Below are 18,971 nucleotides of genomic sequence, written 5' to 3'. Positions count from 1 at the left end.
GTTGTGATCTGATGTGAAATGTATGATTCGTATTGTTTAATGTGGTGTGATCTGACGTGAAATGTATCATTTGTATTGTTTAATATGTTGTGGTCTGATGTGAAACGTATGATTCGTATTGTTTAATATGTTGTGATCTGACCTGAAATGTATCGTTTGTATTGTTTAATATGTTGTGATCTGACGTGAAATGCATGACCTGTATTGTTTAATATGTTGTGATCTGATGTGAAATGTATGATTCGTATTGTTTAATGTGTTGTGATCTGACGTGAAATTTACGACTCGTATTGTTTAATGTGTTGGGATCTGACGTGAAATGTATCATTTGCATTGTTTAATATAAAATTGAGATAAGTGTTTTTCATCCAGTATATGATATTTATACCTCCAAGTAGCATTGTTAAGATAATTTAATACAAAATACCAATGTTGAAATTCTTTCCAGCTTCGTTCTGGTATAACTACACCTCTGAAAGGTACAGATACGTATTTGCATATGCACCTACGTATACCCACGTAAGTCTATAATTTATATCTCAGTTTCAAAATGATTCAAAGAGAGATTCATACATGAACCTCAAGAGTTAAAAACATTATACATGAAGGAGCTATATTAATGTTTTAAAGCGGTTTGAAACACAGTTTTAAGTGTTTTAAGTCATACCTAGTTATAAACTTCTTTGTTATTAGAAGTGAGTGGCATACTGGCTGATACCTGTGTACAGGGGTGGCCAAAAGTAACTACTGTAGGGTTGTGCATCACAGCAGTATAGCTATTTTTGGCCGCCCCTGTATTCTTACGTTTATCGTAATTTGCCAAGGACGTTGAAGGCCAGGCTTGCTACTAGCCTTGAGAAATATGTTCACACGGTATATATTAAATATTCACATGTCTTTTCTACTCATGATGTTGTAGGTTAATTATACTTGGATTAATTTGAGTCGAACTTCTAACTTCAATATTAGTGTTTCCGTGTCTTTGTTATAGATATCAAGACATTAATCTTTCTTTAAAGTTGGTCTCTTCAAGTATTCAAGAGAGTGTATTACCTTTAACTGTGACCATTTTTAACACGTCTATGGTTAAAATTCGAATTCCTCAGTTATTTTTTTAAGCGACTCTAAGGTTAAGCCCCCCCCCCCTTCCCAGTGGCACAATGGTATGTGTTTGCGGACTTACAATGCTAGAAAGCTGATTTCGATACCCGTGGTGGGCAGAGCACAGATAGCCCATTGTGTAGCTTTGTGCTTAGCTTCAAACAAACCAAACCAAGGTTAAAGGGGATTGGACTGTGGATGAACACCTAGTGGTAATTTTACACACTTGAACCTAGTGCCAACATTCGGGGTTTCTGTAGGTGCAGACTCTGTTCTAGAAGTTTAGGCTGGGCTTTCATCTCGAAAGAATACGTTTAAAGCTATGACGTATTCCCAGCCTTCTCTTCTGTGTGCACAAGGAGTGTCCACTTGCTTTGCAGAGTCAGACATAGTCTAGCCGAAAATACTTTTATAGACTGTTTTATTACATTTTATTAACTTAGTGAATAATAATAAAAAGTTTATTTCTCAGCCAAAATTATTGATGCACCAAGATTACCCATAAATGACTAAACGTTGCTAAATCTATTAGATAAAAGTGGTTTATGTATAATATAACTAGCTAGTCTCAATAACAAACACTACGATATTATCTTCATTGTATAGTTAGCTTTAAAACTTCAGTAAGTGCTTGTTGTACGAAATAATCATAACTAGCCTCCATGCAGTTTGTTTCCCAGTGATTATGTGTAACAGGATCGAAAAATAGTTGATGATTAAATAAATATTTGTCAGCATAGTTTTATACTGTTGTTTTTTTTTGAAACTTGAATATCTTCTTGGTAATCGGAGGTCTAGTTCCGTAAGTACGATTTGGGAAGTTGGTGTTTCGAAAGTGTTTCAATTATATTGTTGTATTTGGGACATTCTGTGATTAACTGTTTTTGTTTGATTGTTTGTCGTTAAGCGTACACTCAAACAAAAACATCTGCATAATGGACATCTGTGTTCTATCTACTACGGGTATCGAAGCTAGATTTTTAGTGTTATAAGCCCTCAGACATATCGCTGATCCACGGGAGGGAGATTAACAGTAAAAAATTCTTTACTGTCTTTGGTCACTCGACTGTATTTTTTTTACTGAACTTTTTTCTTTGTATTTTACATTAAAAATGTGTATAATGGGTTGGCAGAGATTTTTTGTTGGTAGTCTAAAGGCTATGCATAGATTTTTTCTACGTTTTTGATGACATATTTGTTGTACATTCTGAAATTCGGTAGGATGTGGGTCAGGCGTGGACCTATGTGGTTAGCATGCCCGGACTGTGAATCCAAGGATTCAGTTTCTCAGTATAAACATATACCTGTTCTACCTGATAACATAGTCACATTATAAAACATATACACCTGATAACATAGTCACATTATAAAACATATACACCTGATAACATAGTCACATTATAAAACATATACACCTGATAACATAGTCACAGTGTATTGTTAGGTACTTGTTGGTGATGTGTAACAAGACCAAAAACAAAAGGTTGGTGATTAAAAAAATCTTTACAAAATGAGGAACGAAATGTTTATTAGAAGTTTGGAAAACGCCATTGTGCTGGCCTTTTCTGTATCGGAACACTGGAGCCACACCGTCGCCTATTGAAATTCCCGTAAGTTGGAGCTAACCTTGGCTGGATCAAATCATAGGTGGTATTGGTACGGCAACTGTCATTTCGGCAGTGGGGTCAGGGTTAGGGGAGGAGACTCACTGTTGTTGAGAAGAAGTGAGAGAGCCCTCGCTTTCTACAGCACCGCGCTCGACACTCGTAGCTATCGTCCAGCAGGCATTTAGCATTGTAATATACCCATAGATACCTCCTACTCGCCCCCCTGCAAACTGTATTAGTGTACGATTCTAATAACCACTAGCCGCCACTTTGTTTAAAGCTAGAAAGTTTCCTGTGCTGTTGTTGTAGAATCATTACAGTCGATCATTAGCGCAGTACTGAGCAAGGAAATATATATTATAAGTTTCAGAAGAAAATCTTCATAAAAAACATGGAAGCTCCTCTAATATTTTGGCGCTCTTTAAAAAAACGATAGTAACTAAATCGAACAAGAAATATCATAAAAGTTCGACTGACATTTCAGTAGGAGAATATGGTTTTCTAGCGTGTATGGTGTGTGTATATATAGACAAATATAAACATTATTATTTTACATTTTAATATTTGTTTCCACAAATGGAAACTTATGTGTTTTGGTTATATATATGCATGTATAAACATCGTATTCCGGACTATATAAAATACTCTCTAGCTTGCGCTCTGTTTTTTATTATCATTTTAATATTTTTTATTTTTAAATGATTGTTGTTGAGCATAAAATTATAGTTTTAATTGCTTCATAACTCACCTAATTTCCCGTTTTTAACTAACTAATTCCACTGTCATTTGGTCATACGAATGTGCAGAAAAAACATATTTTTTTCAATATTATGTTTCACAAATTATAATGTCCCTCGGTGGTTCAGCAGTATGTCTACGGACTTACAAAGTCAAAAATATGGGATTCGGTTCCCCAAGATGGACAAAAGGCAGATAAACTCATTGTTTAGGTTTATTTGGAAACAAACAAACAAACAAAAAAAAACGAATTGTAAGTCCACACGGATGACCGCGTAGTTGAAATGCACATTATCCCTAAAAATGAATGTTTGACAGAGCTTTAACTATTACTAGCTATTCATGTTTTATGACTGGTAAATATTGCAGTTTTTATTTAGTATCAACCCACAAGTCGTGAAATTCTGCGCAGAAGTAAGAAGGCAGTGAAGTTAGTTTGTACCGACTTCGGACATTTTCCACTAAATCTGACCATAGTTCTGTAAGATTTTCTATATCAGAGTAAAAAATACCCATGAGAAGAAAGTTAACGTCGTGGATAGGATTGTTTACGAGTCAAGGGGACCGAGCGAAAGGCGAAAACCGTGGCGGTGGTTCACCAGCAGCCAGTCCCGACGCAGCGGGCCTATCATGGCGGCAGTAATAAGTGACCAAATCGGAGACGAGTAACCCGGACTGTAATTAAAGCATAGCTGGACGTCTCATACGCCCGTGTGCTGATGACCCGCAGCAATTTTTCGCCCTCTTTACAGATTGCGCGTGCAACTGTGAATCTTGGACAGTACCCACTACGAGACCCAGGGGAGACGGGCTTACATGTGTAAACAGTAAAAATAACCTTTTTTGTATCAAATAGTATGTTGTTCTTGAGCATAAAATGACAGTTTCCTTCTAATGAGGGACAAAATGAAACTTCGACGAACTTTATATATCTAGCTAGATATTACAACTTATATAACATGCCATTTTCAGACCAGAAAAGAATACGATCACTATTATTAGCATCATATGTCTGTTAATGTTCACTGTGTTCTATTTTGACCACTTGAGTTACTAGAAGACTCTACCAAAGTTTGACCCTCAAGTTTCTGTTATCTTTGTAGCCCCAGGTCCTACTTGTTTCTGTTTACCAATAACATTCGTAAGCAGTTTGAATTCAATATCTGTGTTCAGATAACTTTATTTCCACTTTTATACGCTGAGTAATTTCATGGATAGTATTGATTACTTCATAGCTATAGACAATATTCTTATCATTAACTTTTCATCAACGCAAACCCACCTACATAGATCAGAATTAAAAATGAATTTAATAATGTATATATACTTTGTTCTATACGTCATATTTGTCTACAGTTATATATATAACTCAATTCATAATATGATAAAATGTCCTAAGGGTCTATTACTTAGTTTTTGCTAAATTGATAGAGAGAAGAATTTTACTGACTTATGAAATTTAAGAGGAGAGGATAAAATCTTCCAAGAAATCTCATATTAATATCACTAGAGTGTTAGTTTTAATGTTTTTAAATGAGAAAGTAATTTTCGTATTATGAAACGACAACACAAAAACACAAGTAGGAACTCAAACACAGTTTTGTAAATCAAACTGTTACATGATAAGATGTTTAACGTAATTTAAACGACAAATATTTCAGTATTATCTGACTCAGTATCTTAACATCTAAAGGTCTAATTAGGGACGGCTGGGCCAGGTATCTTCTAAGCAACTTTGCGCAAATATTGGAAAACAAACAAGCCGTGCCCGAGGTTTGAAAATTATAAATTTTTATACACACTTGGATAAAAATGAGTGAAATTTGGAAACACAGTGACAAGGCTTAAATCACAATTCTTAATCATACTTACTGGTTTATGGTAATTATTTTTTTTAAAGGATTTCATAAAAAATACTCAAGGTCTAAGGCGATTTACCCGATCTGATGTGGTAACGTACATTATTGTCATTTTAGAAAGATCAGCTGCTATTCTACATTAGTTAAAAAATTTGTTGTTTGGTGGCGGTTTTATCGTAAAAACATAGAAATAACACTGCCGTGTCCCATGTATACATTTAAAGCAAGGAATTGGAAAATTACTTTTGCAAATACTTTTAAAAGTTAAAATTATTTGGAAGAAAAATAAGATTACGCTCGAAAATAGGCGTGCTACTTTCTGACCCTATGCGAGGTTGTTGACAACATTGTGGTAAATTAACTTTATTCTATCGAATAACAATAAAACCAGGAAGATTTGGAAACATCTTAAAGTCGGTTACATATAAATAAAAACATTTTGCGGTTTCGTTCTTTTTTTCTTTTTTTGCGTAGCTAAATAAATGAATGAATAAAATAAACTTAACGAACAGTTTGTTTGTTTGGTTTGAATTTCGCGCAAAGCTACACGAGGGCTGTCTGCGCAAGCCGTCTTTTATTTAGCAGTTTAATACTAGAGGGAAGGCAGCTAGTCATCACCACCCACCGGCAACTCTTGGGCTACTCTTTACCAACAAATAGTGGGATTGACTGTCATATTATAACGCCCCACGGCTGAAAGGGCGAGCATGTTTGGTGGGACTGGAAACGCGACCCTCATATTGCGAGTCGAGCGCCCTAACCACCTAGCCGTACTGGGCCCTTAACGAACAGAGCTGACTACTGTTTTTAAGGATGCAGTTCGAACGAAATGATCAGGTATTATTATTCATTGTCAATACGCAACATCAAATTTGACATGAGATAGTGTGATTCGTTGTTAAAGGACTAATGGCAAATAAATCAGTGACGTGAAAATTCGTGCACTGATATTAAAAAGTAAAATTATGACTTATTTCCAGCTTTATGATAGTCCAACCTCACTTTGCACATATAACCTGAAATGTTATTTGGTCATTGAATCGGTTTCTATGGCAGTAGTATGGCATCAATGTGAGGGATAATTTTTTAACTGATCTTTTTGGACAACAATGATCTTTTTAGGTTCTTAAGTTTTGTGACAAATTAATACATGCTGAATTTATGAAGTGCAACACAGTTTCATAATCAACAAAAAATGAATTTCTTTTTTAAGGTAATTTCAACAAAATTATTAATTTCAAACAGCAGTCTCTCCCTTTTATACAAAAATACGGCGTTCCAGTGTAGACTCGGGTTCGTCATTTGGGAGGGGCATACAAAGGAATGCCGTCCCCCATCAAGCTTGAAAAGAGTCCCCAAATGATAGTTTCTGTGAGAAATTTCTAATTAAACTGGATTAAATACGCAAATTACGCCGCAGCGAAGGTTAATCTTCTTTGCTCCTCTCCCCCCTTGCCTTTTATTAAATTACGCTTCTGCCTAAGCTTTATCCTACATATATCCATATGACAAAATTTTATAGCGCCACCAATAGGAAATGGCAAACTGAAGAGACGTACATAAATTTAACATGGTTTTATTCGTCAATTTATTAGAATATGAAAGATGTTGTTCAGAAAACTCCTGCCTTGTGACCTTTTCTCACTGTAGTGTATAACATGTAATAGTCTGTCGTCATGTGAGGTATTGTTGAAAAAAAGTTTATGCAGTGACCATTGACTGCCTTTTAAATTACTCTTTGTCGATGTATTTTACAGGGAATTACTGTGAGGTGAGTTATTATTAGTTGATACCTTTTAGACTCAGCTATTATCAGATTAGTGTATGTACCATAACTAACTGCTCGCCGATGTGACTTAAAAGATGTTAGGAAGCAAATTCCGGATATCTTCGAAATTCTAGACTTTTTGGCTACAATTCCAGAGGTTTGCGTAAACGAAGAAATGTCTTCAAAAACGCTCTAAATTTCAATAAAAACAATTTTTTTTAAATTTTGAAAATGGAAATTTTACTTTGTTAAATGATGACCTAACCTAGGTAGTGTTAAGCAATTATTTTTAATTGTCAAAAAATAATTACCTTAGTATTAGCCAATTCAGAAATAAATTCGACACTTTGCAATAATTGATCAAAGTTGTTTATTTCAAATTTAGTTCTAATGGAAATGACAATCCAATGAGTAACACGATTTAATTATCAATTTCAATGTATCATGTTGTCTTATTTCTTGAAATGTAGTTAATTCAACTTAATTGATTTCTGGAATTGTAGCCAAAAAATTCGATAATTCTGTAAAATAACAGATATCTGGTCAAACAATCTAGAATAGCCAGTGAACTTTTGCCAGGTGAACTATTACTATCCATCAGTATATCTTACAGTGAATTACTGTCGTGTGGTTTTTTGATCACATGAATGAAGTAAATTATTGGTTCTTGATCTGTTTTGCAATAACTATGCTAGATAAATCTCACTACAGTGAGTTTTATTGTGGATGTTAACTTTATTGTTCTGGGATGTACTATCTAGCTGAGCTTACTTCAAATGGCTATTGCTCGGTGAGTCCTGTGAATATTTGTTATTAAAATACTGGGCTGTTGTCCAGTAAGTTATTCTGTGTTGTTGTGTATCCTGGTAAAAATATCAGTAATGACACTGCACTCAGCACTACGCTTCTCCATTAAACATTATGCTAACTTTAAGGATGTTCGTTTCATTAAACAAATGTTTCGAAATACTTTTAAGACTTTAAACAACCTCATTGTGTTTCTTTTCTTATTACTTTTGTGATAGGTGTTTAAATGTTTTAACGAAATTAGCTTGTTGCACTTAAGAAATGATCAAAGTTGGTTATGACGCGATAAAATTATATAATTTGTACGTGTTATTGTATTTTGTACCGTTGAATAAAACAGACGAGCGTGCAGTATATACTACCATGACTCAAATGAGTCTTATATTCCAAGTCAATAAAAAAAAGAAAAGAAAAAAAAAGATGTAGTTGGTAGGTAGTGTTGTCTGGCCATTTTATTGGATACCTCCCACTGCGTTTTCATCCCAAGATAAATGACCAGGATACATAGTTTGTAATGGTGTTGTCATAGGAATAACTTCCATACACTTTACGTTACAATGGATGATGTAAAAAAACAAAAACTTCTTGGTATCTGACTTTCGAGGTATGTTTTGACTTCAAAGGAAGAATCCTTCCTGTATCAATGACTTTAACGTTAGAAATTTTCGTATATCAAAAACAAAGTATTATTATTATAAGAACGAAAATTTCGACATTTTGTTAACAGGCACGTGATAATATCGTAGGAGGAGGAATTTTCCTTATATGCAGTTAACAATTCCTGGTGAAATAACGCCTAAGAATGTCTCGCTATCCCTCTTACAAACTTCATGATAATAATATGAGCGGATTCTTATGTGCAAATAAAAAGAACTGTTAGAATAACGCCTAAGAATGTTTCGATAAACTTTATAGTCATAATATGGGAAGGGGGTGGAAGAGAATGATACATATATATATCCAATTCAAAAGAACACCTGAGAGCTTCGATATCCCCATGACAATACCATGGGAAGAATGATTTCTATATGTATTTGACAAGAATTGGCAAAAAAAAAAACGCCTAAGAGTGTATCAATATCCCTCTTATTACTAACTTTGTGATGATATCATGGGAACTAATACTTTGTATACCTAATAGCAATATTTCTTATAAAGATGGTATTTCTCAGCATCTAGCTTTTAAGCTATGGAATAATGTCAATAGCAAGAATCCTTCTTATATTACTTTAGCATTCTTATAAGATGAACTCTTCCAACATCACGCTAACAAACTAAGTGGTAGTGTCTTGAGAAAAATTATTACATACAGTTCTCTTTAGGAACAGCTTTTCTTTTTAATATCTCTCAATACACGTGTCTAATTAATAAAGATATCTGTAAGAAAGACGTACTCTAGCATCTAACGAATGAATCTTGAACAGAAAAGTAATCTCTTTTTTTTAGGGGAGTAAAAAGGGTACAAATGTTGCCTCTTGAACCGTCTTCATTAACTTCAAATTTTGTTTTTGTAAACATTGCCTTAAAAACTCGCTTCTTTGCTTCCATTTAGAAAGATTGTGTCAGTTTATAAGTCATTTCTACAAGGACACACTTTCATGGACCAATTTGTCAATTTCTTTAACAAGTACACCATTTTTTTCATCTTGATAAGAATACGTTTCTGTGCTTATGAGCTATGCAGCAATCTCATTATGTACGTGTCGCCAAACAACAAAGCAAGGGCTCTTGATATCTATTAATACTGTGTATATGGTATATTAAGTTGTTTGGTAAATATATCGGTTTCTGGAGAAAGGAAAGAAATATAATTCTTGTCAGTTACTTTTGAACATTTAAGCTCTTAACTAGTAATATACTGGAATGAATAGTTGGTTATGAGCAAAAACATTCCGATTTGGTAAAACAAAATAAACAACAACTAAAATAACTGCTATTATGTGACATTTACTTTTAACTTTGTAACTTGCCACGTTATTTATTTATATAAAAGTAACCTATGGAGGCAGTTATCGGGATACTCAACTAATATATCTCAGAAAAAAAAAAGAAGAAAAGAAATCGGAACGGAAATAACGCCCAAGTTTAGTTCAAAACTATGATTTAAACTGTTATATCTAAGAAAAACCTAAGACGCTTTGGGAAATTATACGTGGTTAGAAAATGGCTGAGCATACAAGCATTTTAAGTCCAAAAACAACAATAATAATGATGGCATAATAAAATCTTTATTTTGTACCGGCGTAACCTTGCGTAGCTCATGCGTACTTTGTTGGTTACTTTAATGGACTTTGTAAGATTATAATCATGCAAATTAATTGTGTTCATGTCGTCATCAGATTAGACGCACACCGTTTCTGTTAATTGACACTGTAACTGCACACGTTGCTCATGCAAGTATTGAACAAATAAGGTATATACACACACAGAGCGTGTGAATGACGATCACCCAACCACCCAAGTGTAACGTCTGGCGGGCGTCCACTTTGATTTGGCTTTCATCTTTTCCACGGGTACAATTATTTTGGATTCCATGGTTAAACTATTAAGTTTTCTTTGTTGTTTGAACTGTCATATCCAGGTGTCACGTTTACTTTTTTGTCGATACATTTTTTTTGTTGTCAACTTCTTCAGAGAGAACATTGTTCATGACGATGACTTCCTGTTTCCGGGATTTTCATTTCCTTTACGTTTGTAAATGGAAATTTCATTAAGTCCATATATGAACTATTTTCCAGCATTTTGAAGAGGCGAGAGCATTCTTTATGATAATGTCTCATGGGAAAACAGAGCCGAGGAAGTACACTGAACGGGTTTGTGAAACTAAATACTACTTGTAAATTTTGCAAGTTCTATACATTTTTTTTCTTCAGATATTGATATTGTGTGATTTCTTGTTTACTCATTTTAAAATGTTTTACTGCCAATTTTCTCTGTTCTCTTTTTATGCATCATTAAATATCTGTATTCAATTCGTTTTTCCAGTGTTATGTGCTGTATTTGTTTACCTTAATAAACGCATGCACCCTGTTTGCAAATATATATATTAATTAGTTATCAAACAAGCTTTAACAAAAACGTTGCATATGTTAAAAAGATCACCAGGGCACAGGCTATAATGTGGGATACATATTTAGTATGTGCAGCATTTTTGTTGTACTTGTTCAGGCTTGTTTTGATAATTAAAATGTTGTTTTTTTTTACCACAGGTTTGGTTTTGCTATTTTTAACGCAGTCCCTCTTTGATGTTAAAAAAATGAGTTTGTAACTTTCGCATGTAAAGATCCTCAATAAGGACGAGACGAGTAATTAATAAGCTGTTTGTACGTGAACATAGAAAGATTTTTGCTAGCATTATAGACATTTTGTTTTTGCTTGTTTAAACGTAAAACTTAACGATAAACTATTTGTGTTGTGTGTACCGCAGGAGTCGAACTCCGAATTGAAAAGTAATGAGCCCTCAAACTTACCGCTGAGCTTAGCGGTGGTGATCAATCGAAATATGTCACATGTCGTAAAGGCAGGAAATATCTATTTGTGAATAGGCTTGGCCGTGCATATTCAAGTATGTGAGTGGAATAATATACAAGGGGCGTTATACTTGTAGAAACACATTTGACTAAACAGTGGGGTTTACCAGGCGAACAAGTAAGAAAACAACACATTACAAATATTTTTACATGCACTGGTGTGTCAGCTGTTACTCTCCTCATTATAACCCAAGATATTCAGCCGCTAGCTTTCTTCAGAACAAATTAACCCCTCCCCCAAGTTCAAGTGTTTTCTTTTGTGTGTGTGTTCTCTACATAATATTTAAGTAAAGGCCGATTTTAATCCGCGTTGCGAGAACTCTTTTCAGATAGTTTTGTTTTTCTTACTAATTAAGTAATGTATGTTCATTCACACTACGTTTCGGTGTAACTTAGAATCGTTACTGTTTCCGTTACAAGGGACACTGAAGAACACTTAAACAAACATGGCCGGGCAACCTATGCAACATGAGATTTTCTTCTGTAGCTTCCTTTTTTATTTTTTATGAAAGTTATTGAACGCAAAGAACTAATTTCACCAAACCAAATTCTGATGAAAAAGTTAGGTTTTTGAAAAGCTCAAATTAATGCATGCTTTCTGCAAAAGGCAAAACTGAAGGAACTTAAATATCTTAAAGAAACACCAAAATCCGTAGAAGTTTTTATTGACAAAAAAAAAAAGAACGATTATTTTGGAAAGATCAAATAAGCTGTACCTTTCCTGCAGAATACAGCACAATTTAAGGCCTTAAAATGAGAAAGTTGCATTGCTCAGGCTATACTTTTATTATTACTTGTTTATTGTATTTATACTGCATGTAATTTACGGAAAAAAATTAGTAAGGCGATATAAGTTGATGCGTGATTTTATGAAACCATATGTTTTGCAAGTGAACAAAACTACACATTTTGTATACGTTACCTTAACCCGCTTTTATTGTGGGTGGAAAATAAGGAAATTAAACAATGAATCTGTAAAGGAGTAAGAGGGTAAAATGTTTAATGCCCTAACGTCTTTGCACACGTGTTATGCAAATCCAAAAAGATGGGGAGGGAGGAAAAGTCATCGGCAGAGTGAGAGAAGGGTGGGGCTCACAGTTTCAGCACGGATATGGAGAGATTTTGGAGGAATGGTTTTAGCATAAATATAGTGATAATGATTCTTTTCTAAATGCTCGATTGACATGGTTTCTTTGTTTCGTTGTTAAGCACAAAGCTATATAATGACTACATGCGCTATGCTTTCCACAGGGATCGAATCCTGAATTTTAGCATTATAAACATAAGCCCTCAATCTTAATGCTGATCTACTGGAAGTATTATAAATGGGTGGTTATACGGTGAGGAAGAAGTACATCACTGTCGTTCCACGGAAAACCCATTTATACCTAATTTAATTTTCTCTCCTGGACAAAATAAAATAAGCAAACAAAAATAATATTTTCTTTCTACACCGTTTATTTTCAAAGTAGTAGTAACAGCCATGAAAATCATTTAAGCAGAAAGTATACAATTTATTCCCTCTTAGTTAAACGACAGGAATAACTAAGCTCTCGGTTTATCAGTATATTTTTATTTACTTGTATGAGGTTCTGTATTTTGCTAACTCAAGCGATTTTGATCGAGATCCTATTCAAGTAAATAAAATATATTTTCAATGCAAAATGTAATAAATGTAAAAGGATAAGGTAAATTAAGTGCATATAACTATGTCACTGATGTAGTGTATACACCTACACGGATCTCTTCATTTTAACATCAGAATATTTTACGTTCATTATAAACTACTTATAGTGGAAGTCAAATGTAAAGTATTAACGGTAGAAATTACAACTGTAGGTCTGTAAATGATGGTTCACTTTACCTTGTGAGTATTGGTGTCTATTTCACAAGTATGTATCGTCGTTTTGTGTTATCGATAACGGTGACGGAGAAGAAACTGTGCGTAAAACAAAACAGTAATCATTCCGAAATGGCGCATTTTCATTAACTAGCGAAACCCCTTTCAAAATATACAATCAATGCATAATTTAAACATTTTATGGCTGTTTAATACTGCGTTTAAACGGATGTGTTGCTAATGAAGCTAATAGTAAATGATTGTAATTTCAGGAGTTGACCTGTTTAAAGGAAATTTAGATTGCATTAATGCGTTGTGTTAAATAAAAGAGTTATCGTGAGTTGCTATTATCTGGAAATGTTGACTATAAAGCTTCTCGTGACTGGGTGAACAGTGATCCGCCGCCGTACTGACCTGTGAAACGGTACGAGGACTCAAGGACGACAGCTTTTTTCTTAACCAACTAACCCGTTCGCTCCCTCCCTGTTAACAAGATTGGACAAGGGGGATCTGGGATGGTGGTGAACCGTGATTGATAATTATAATTGACCATATTTGCTACTAGCCCTGCCTGCCTGTCTGTCTGTGTCCATGGGCAGTTATCGAGACTAGAGTTTGATCGCATGCCTTCACCCATCCACGCAAGAACGTGTACTTCGTTATACCGTCTCTGCAAAGACAGACAAGGCGATATCTGTTAATTTATATATATATATATATACGTGTATATAAAAATACAAGATGAATAATTACTGTGTTATTATATATGCATATGTTTATAACTAATATAAGTTTACAAACACACTTAAGGTTACTGGAACATAGCTATGGGAACTCAGCCGTCAGTGTGTTTCACATCTGAATTGTTTGGCCTCACTAGTTGTGACTTCGCTTGTTCTTTATTTAAGTCCAGGCACAGGTTATAATTAGGCTGTAGTTCAATTAATAATTTAGTTATATTTTGTATCAAATTGTATATAACACAAGCAAAAAAGAAATATATATATATATATATACTTAGTACTTAAAAAGAATCAGCATGGTTCCCTTTGATGCCACATAGTCAACAACTGAGTCTTATTGGCTTACTGAAATGCAATTTACCAACTGAAAAAATGTTTACATGTATGTACCTTGGAATGTTTACGTACTATACCATACTTTGTCAGTCAATATAGGTGCTGTATTTCTGTCTTTCCGAAATGAGGACGCCATGCCTTGACTCTATGTGACACACCCGAAATCTGCATATAGTTCGTTGTTCTCTTTACTTGTTATTCTATTTGCTTTAATGGGGAGGTTAGTATCATCTATTTGTCTTTTTTTTTCTTTGCCCCCTTAATAACTTGTAAATCGAAATGAGTGCAGTTAAGTAGATCGTATAGGGATTTCTCAAACTCTGTCAAATAACAAATTGTGGAGGTAAAGTACACCAGCATTACTGACGTTCAAACCTAAACGATTAAGGAGTACACCAACCACGTTTAGGATATGGGTTTTGGTTTTGCGTGATCGTCATATAAAATATTTTGTACATTTCAAGGTTAATGGCCAAGTTATACAAATTACTTATTTGTTGATTGGCAACCAGTTCTTAGTAAGAATATTACAATAACGAGCACACACTCTGGAGTTAAACATACATATAGACGAGTTAACTTACCGTGTATTTTGATAAATACCTTTTGTTGTTTATTTTTCCATATTATTGTTATAATTTCATCTGATTTGTAAGATTTTATTTTATCTTGGAAAATGTGAATTTTGAATGTTTTTCAAACTGAGCACATTTCAGTTTTCCTCATGTGCCTGTCTGTGCATATGAATATGGTACAAAGCATTAAAAATAAGTCAATAAAACTACATATATCTTTCATACAAATTAACTGGAACTTTCCAAATGAAGTAATATAAAATATGGTTCGATCATTCATCAGTCCTTTGGGATACATAACATCAAGCACGTATTCTTCAAACTCTAAAGCATTAGGACTGTGCTTTCAGATACAGCGTGTGTGTGTGTTTATTTATAGCAAAGTCACACCAAGCTATCTGCTATATCCTCCGAGGGGACCTATCAGACACAACCATCATTATTATATTTATTTTATACACAATTATAGAAGTGTCCATTATAACCGCAGGTTGATTGGTTTAGTTTGTTTTGAATTTCGCGCAAAGCTACACGAAGGCTATATGCGCTAGTCATCACCACTCACTGCCAACGCTTGGGCTACTCTTTTACCAACGAATAGTGGGATTGACTGCGACATAATAACGCCCCTACGGCTGAAAGGGCAAGCATGTTTGGTGGGACGAAGATTCAATCCCGCGACCATCAGATTGCGAGTCAAGCGCCCTAACTACCTGGCCATGCCGGGTCCCCGCCAGTTGAACTATTAAACTTAGTGATGTTGAAAACAGTCTCAAACATTTGAGTTAAAAGCTTCCTCATATTAACTATGTAACCAAACTGTATAAAACAAATAAATTTTATATTAAGTTTTTGTTACACTAAGCCTACTTTTCTATACCACATGCAAAATCTTTGCATGACTCACTGTTATTTTAAAATTTGTGATTGATAGGTTTAATCATGAACTTCAGTTATTAAATGATTTGTAAAAGTTTATGTATGAAAGGCAAACAGAATTGTATCATCTAGTGAACGACAATGCGGGAAGTTTTGGAACCGGAACACCTGGATACTCGGTTGTAATTTACACGTATATTTCTTACGGGTTTGAATAATCCGTAGATCGTTTGAACAATTTTCTTTCAAAGAATATCGTAGATAGCCCGGTAAACATATTTGAGTATAACCAAAGTAAGGATCGCTTAAGAGTTGAAAGTCAGCAGAAAATTCAATGAAATTCAAACGTGAAAATCACTTTTCAGCTTATAGTTCTTGAAAGTTCTTCCAACTTGTCTGAAAATAACTAAAAAGTTGTATCTGAGATATCAAGAAATTATATAGACGCAAAAACTTAATCTATAGTCGAGTCTCGGTCTGTGGTAAATGCCAGAAAGCATTAAATAAGAATATTGAATGAAATTTCTTTAACATTTCTTAATATTTGTTATTATTTCTAATATATAAGTAGCTAATTGTCGTTTTATATATAGAAAATTCCCCGTTACTTTAGCGCGTATGTAAATCTCCTTTTTTGGTGCTCAAAAAAAAAAAGAAAGAAAAAAAAAGAAGGCGTTATGATCACAACATCAAATACTTGGATTTATTAAGAGTTAAAAAAATACTTGGATTTAATTGAAAATATATTTTATGTGTGGTACTTTTAGCTACTTTGGTAGTCATGCGCACGCCATGTATACGTATGTAATGTAATGAATACATGGATATCAGTTTCGAGACAGAGACGAAAATTATAGCCTTGAATTTTGTAAATTATTAGCAGTAATTTATCGTGGTTAATATTATCATGGCGATTAAATTGAAGTATATAAATTACACTGTAAAAATACTCGGGAAATTATCTGGTTATCTTTTTTACCATCATTTTCGATTTCACATGTAAGATTAGGCTTAGCTGGCAATGCCCCTATTGTCTATATACACTGCTGTGACCCTGAGCTCATGTTTTAAGAAAACTTGTATAAAATAAACTGGTGTTGTCTTGACGGATTTATGGCCTTGTTTAACACACGATGTGTCTGTACAAATATCAACATACAGCCATCTAGTGGCACTTTTTGTAAGCCTATATAATGGAGTCATAACAGTTGTCCGGATTTGTTATCCATCCTTATTCTTTGTGCCGGATAAATCATCAGCTTCAAAGAGTAGCTTAAATGAATTCTGGCAGCAGTAAATTCTATTCCCCATTTTCTACTATAATAACACCAAGTCTTTTGATATCTGTTTAAGGTACAATTATTGCGAAGTAATGGTACGTTGAAAATGTGACCCGACTGTTGAGGTACCTAACTCGTCTCAAAAACGTAATAGTGTATCCTGTTTTATATATTGGCCTGTAAAAGTTCGTGACAAACACATTTGCTTATCCAGATTCCTCTTACACCCTATGATTTAAACGCTATTCTTTTCTCTTTTCTTCTTTCTCTGGAACTACTGTGCACCCTTCAAGTCCATTGACCGCATGCGCAGACACTCTCTTCACATCATACACACACTGCAATTTGCCCGAGTCGGCCAACCCCGAATCGCTCCAGCATTCCTCCAACAGCGGAATGTGTGATGGCTGTTTGCGAAGGTCATTAAAGATTGCACAGCCAAGGCTTGACTTACCAGATAACTGACTAGGTCTAGTTTTCTACTTGCTCTACAGCTGAACATGTCACGGTAGTTTTTTTAAATACATTTTCTGGTATTAAAGTATAAAGATAAACAGCTAGGCCTAACAGAGTTTCATGTTTTCTTCGTTGTGTAATTAATGATAAAAGGTTTATTTTTGATCATCACATGACGTTACTAGGTTGTTGCTTTCTGTACCTCATTTCAATATGTAACAAACAAAACTTCTTATGCTCCAAAGTGCGTCTTTATTTAATCAACTACAGTTATTTATGTAAGCAAATAAGGATAATAATATATTTAGTCAAATCATGCTATTCAGTGATGATTTGTTAACATTTTAGTGGTGAATACATGTACGTCCTACATGCTCAATCAATGGTAATGAAGTAGGAACACATTGGGCCGTGTGTTACTTTTTTGCATATATTAATACTAGGATGAGTAACTTAAAATTATTGTTCATCAGCCTGTTATGTTTTTTACTTAATATTTAAGCTTTACATAAAATCCACAAAGTAGTAAAAGATAATAATAAATTAAAATACATTGAAATATTAAGTACAATACGTTATCACACGCGCTTGTGACGTTTCAGGAAAAAAGAAGACAGTTGTGAATTTTTCCCTGTAAAATTTTGCCTTGTTAGCGACCGAAGTATCATACCTAAAGACACATCCAAAGACAGTGATGTAATTTGAAAAATGAACACGGAAATGGCCGAAACATTATTCTCAGTCTTCTTCCAAGGCAGCACAATCTATTAGAACTTTAACATAACATTAATTAACTTGATGTTAGAGGTGATCATAAACCGGTTAAACTTTAGATTCTATACTTCATCTAATATTTATTTGTCTGCAGAATCATATACAGATTCACAAAAGGAACTGCATGGTTAAAATATTTTTATGACTTATTAAGTGTTCTCAATTTAAATAATAACAATAATAAAAACGTATCTTGTCTTATAGCATTAATGATATCAATTACATAAATGTCTGTCAAACATTTGTTATCACTTGGTCAGCTTTCAAGTGTCAGTTAAGTTGGAGAGATAAAAATCGTACAATATTAATGAAGTCAACTTACCAAGTTTTCTAATTTTCTTAAGTGATGTACCCCCTCAATTCGGGTTTTTAAATTGGTTTTAGAGCAGTAAATGGCTGGTATCGTGTGTGTTTTGTTATAGCAGAGCCACATCAGGCTGTCTGCTGTGTCCACCGAAAGGAATTGAACTCCTGATTTTAGCGTTGTAAATCTAAAGACTTACCGCTGTCCCACCAGGGTACTTGACGTAGTCATCAAATATTCTGATATGTAAGAATACGTGTATGTCTTACTTTGGTCAAGCAGTAGTAATGAAGTAGGAATGTTTACGGTGCCATTATTGTGCCAAAAAAAAACAGTAAAACAGCTTCGTTAAACGATCATAGCTACCAAACTCT

The 18,971-nt window shown here is 34.2% G+C and overlaps 1 protein-coding gene across 1 annotated transcript in view; it reads left to right on the top strand.

Moving 5' to 3' along the window:
- The window catches only part of LOC106478575 (protein dachsous-like), a 123,041-nt gene that overhangs the window by 44,776 nt on the left and 59,294 nt on the right, over positions 1 to 18,971 (top strand). The gene's annotated exons all lie outside the window — the stretch shown is intronic.

This window comes from Limulus polyphemus, unplaced genomic scaffold, assembly GCF_000517525.1.
Source record: "Limulus polyphemus unplaced genomic scaffold, Limulus_polyphemus-2.1.2 Scaffold227, whole genome shotgun sequence".
In the NCBI taxonomy this organism is placed as follows: domain Eukaryota; kingdom Metazoa; phylum Arthropoda; class Merostomata; order Xiphosura; family Limulidae; genus Limulus; species Limulus polyphemus.
This window is presented reverse-complemented; position numbering and strand designations above follow the sequence as displayed.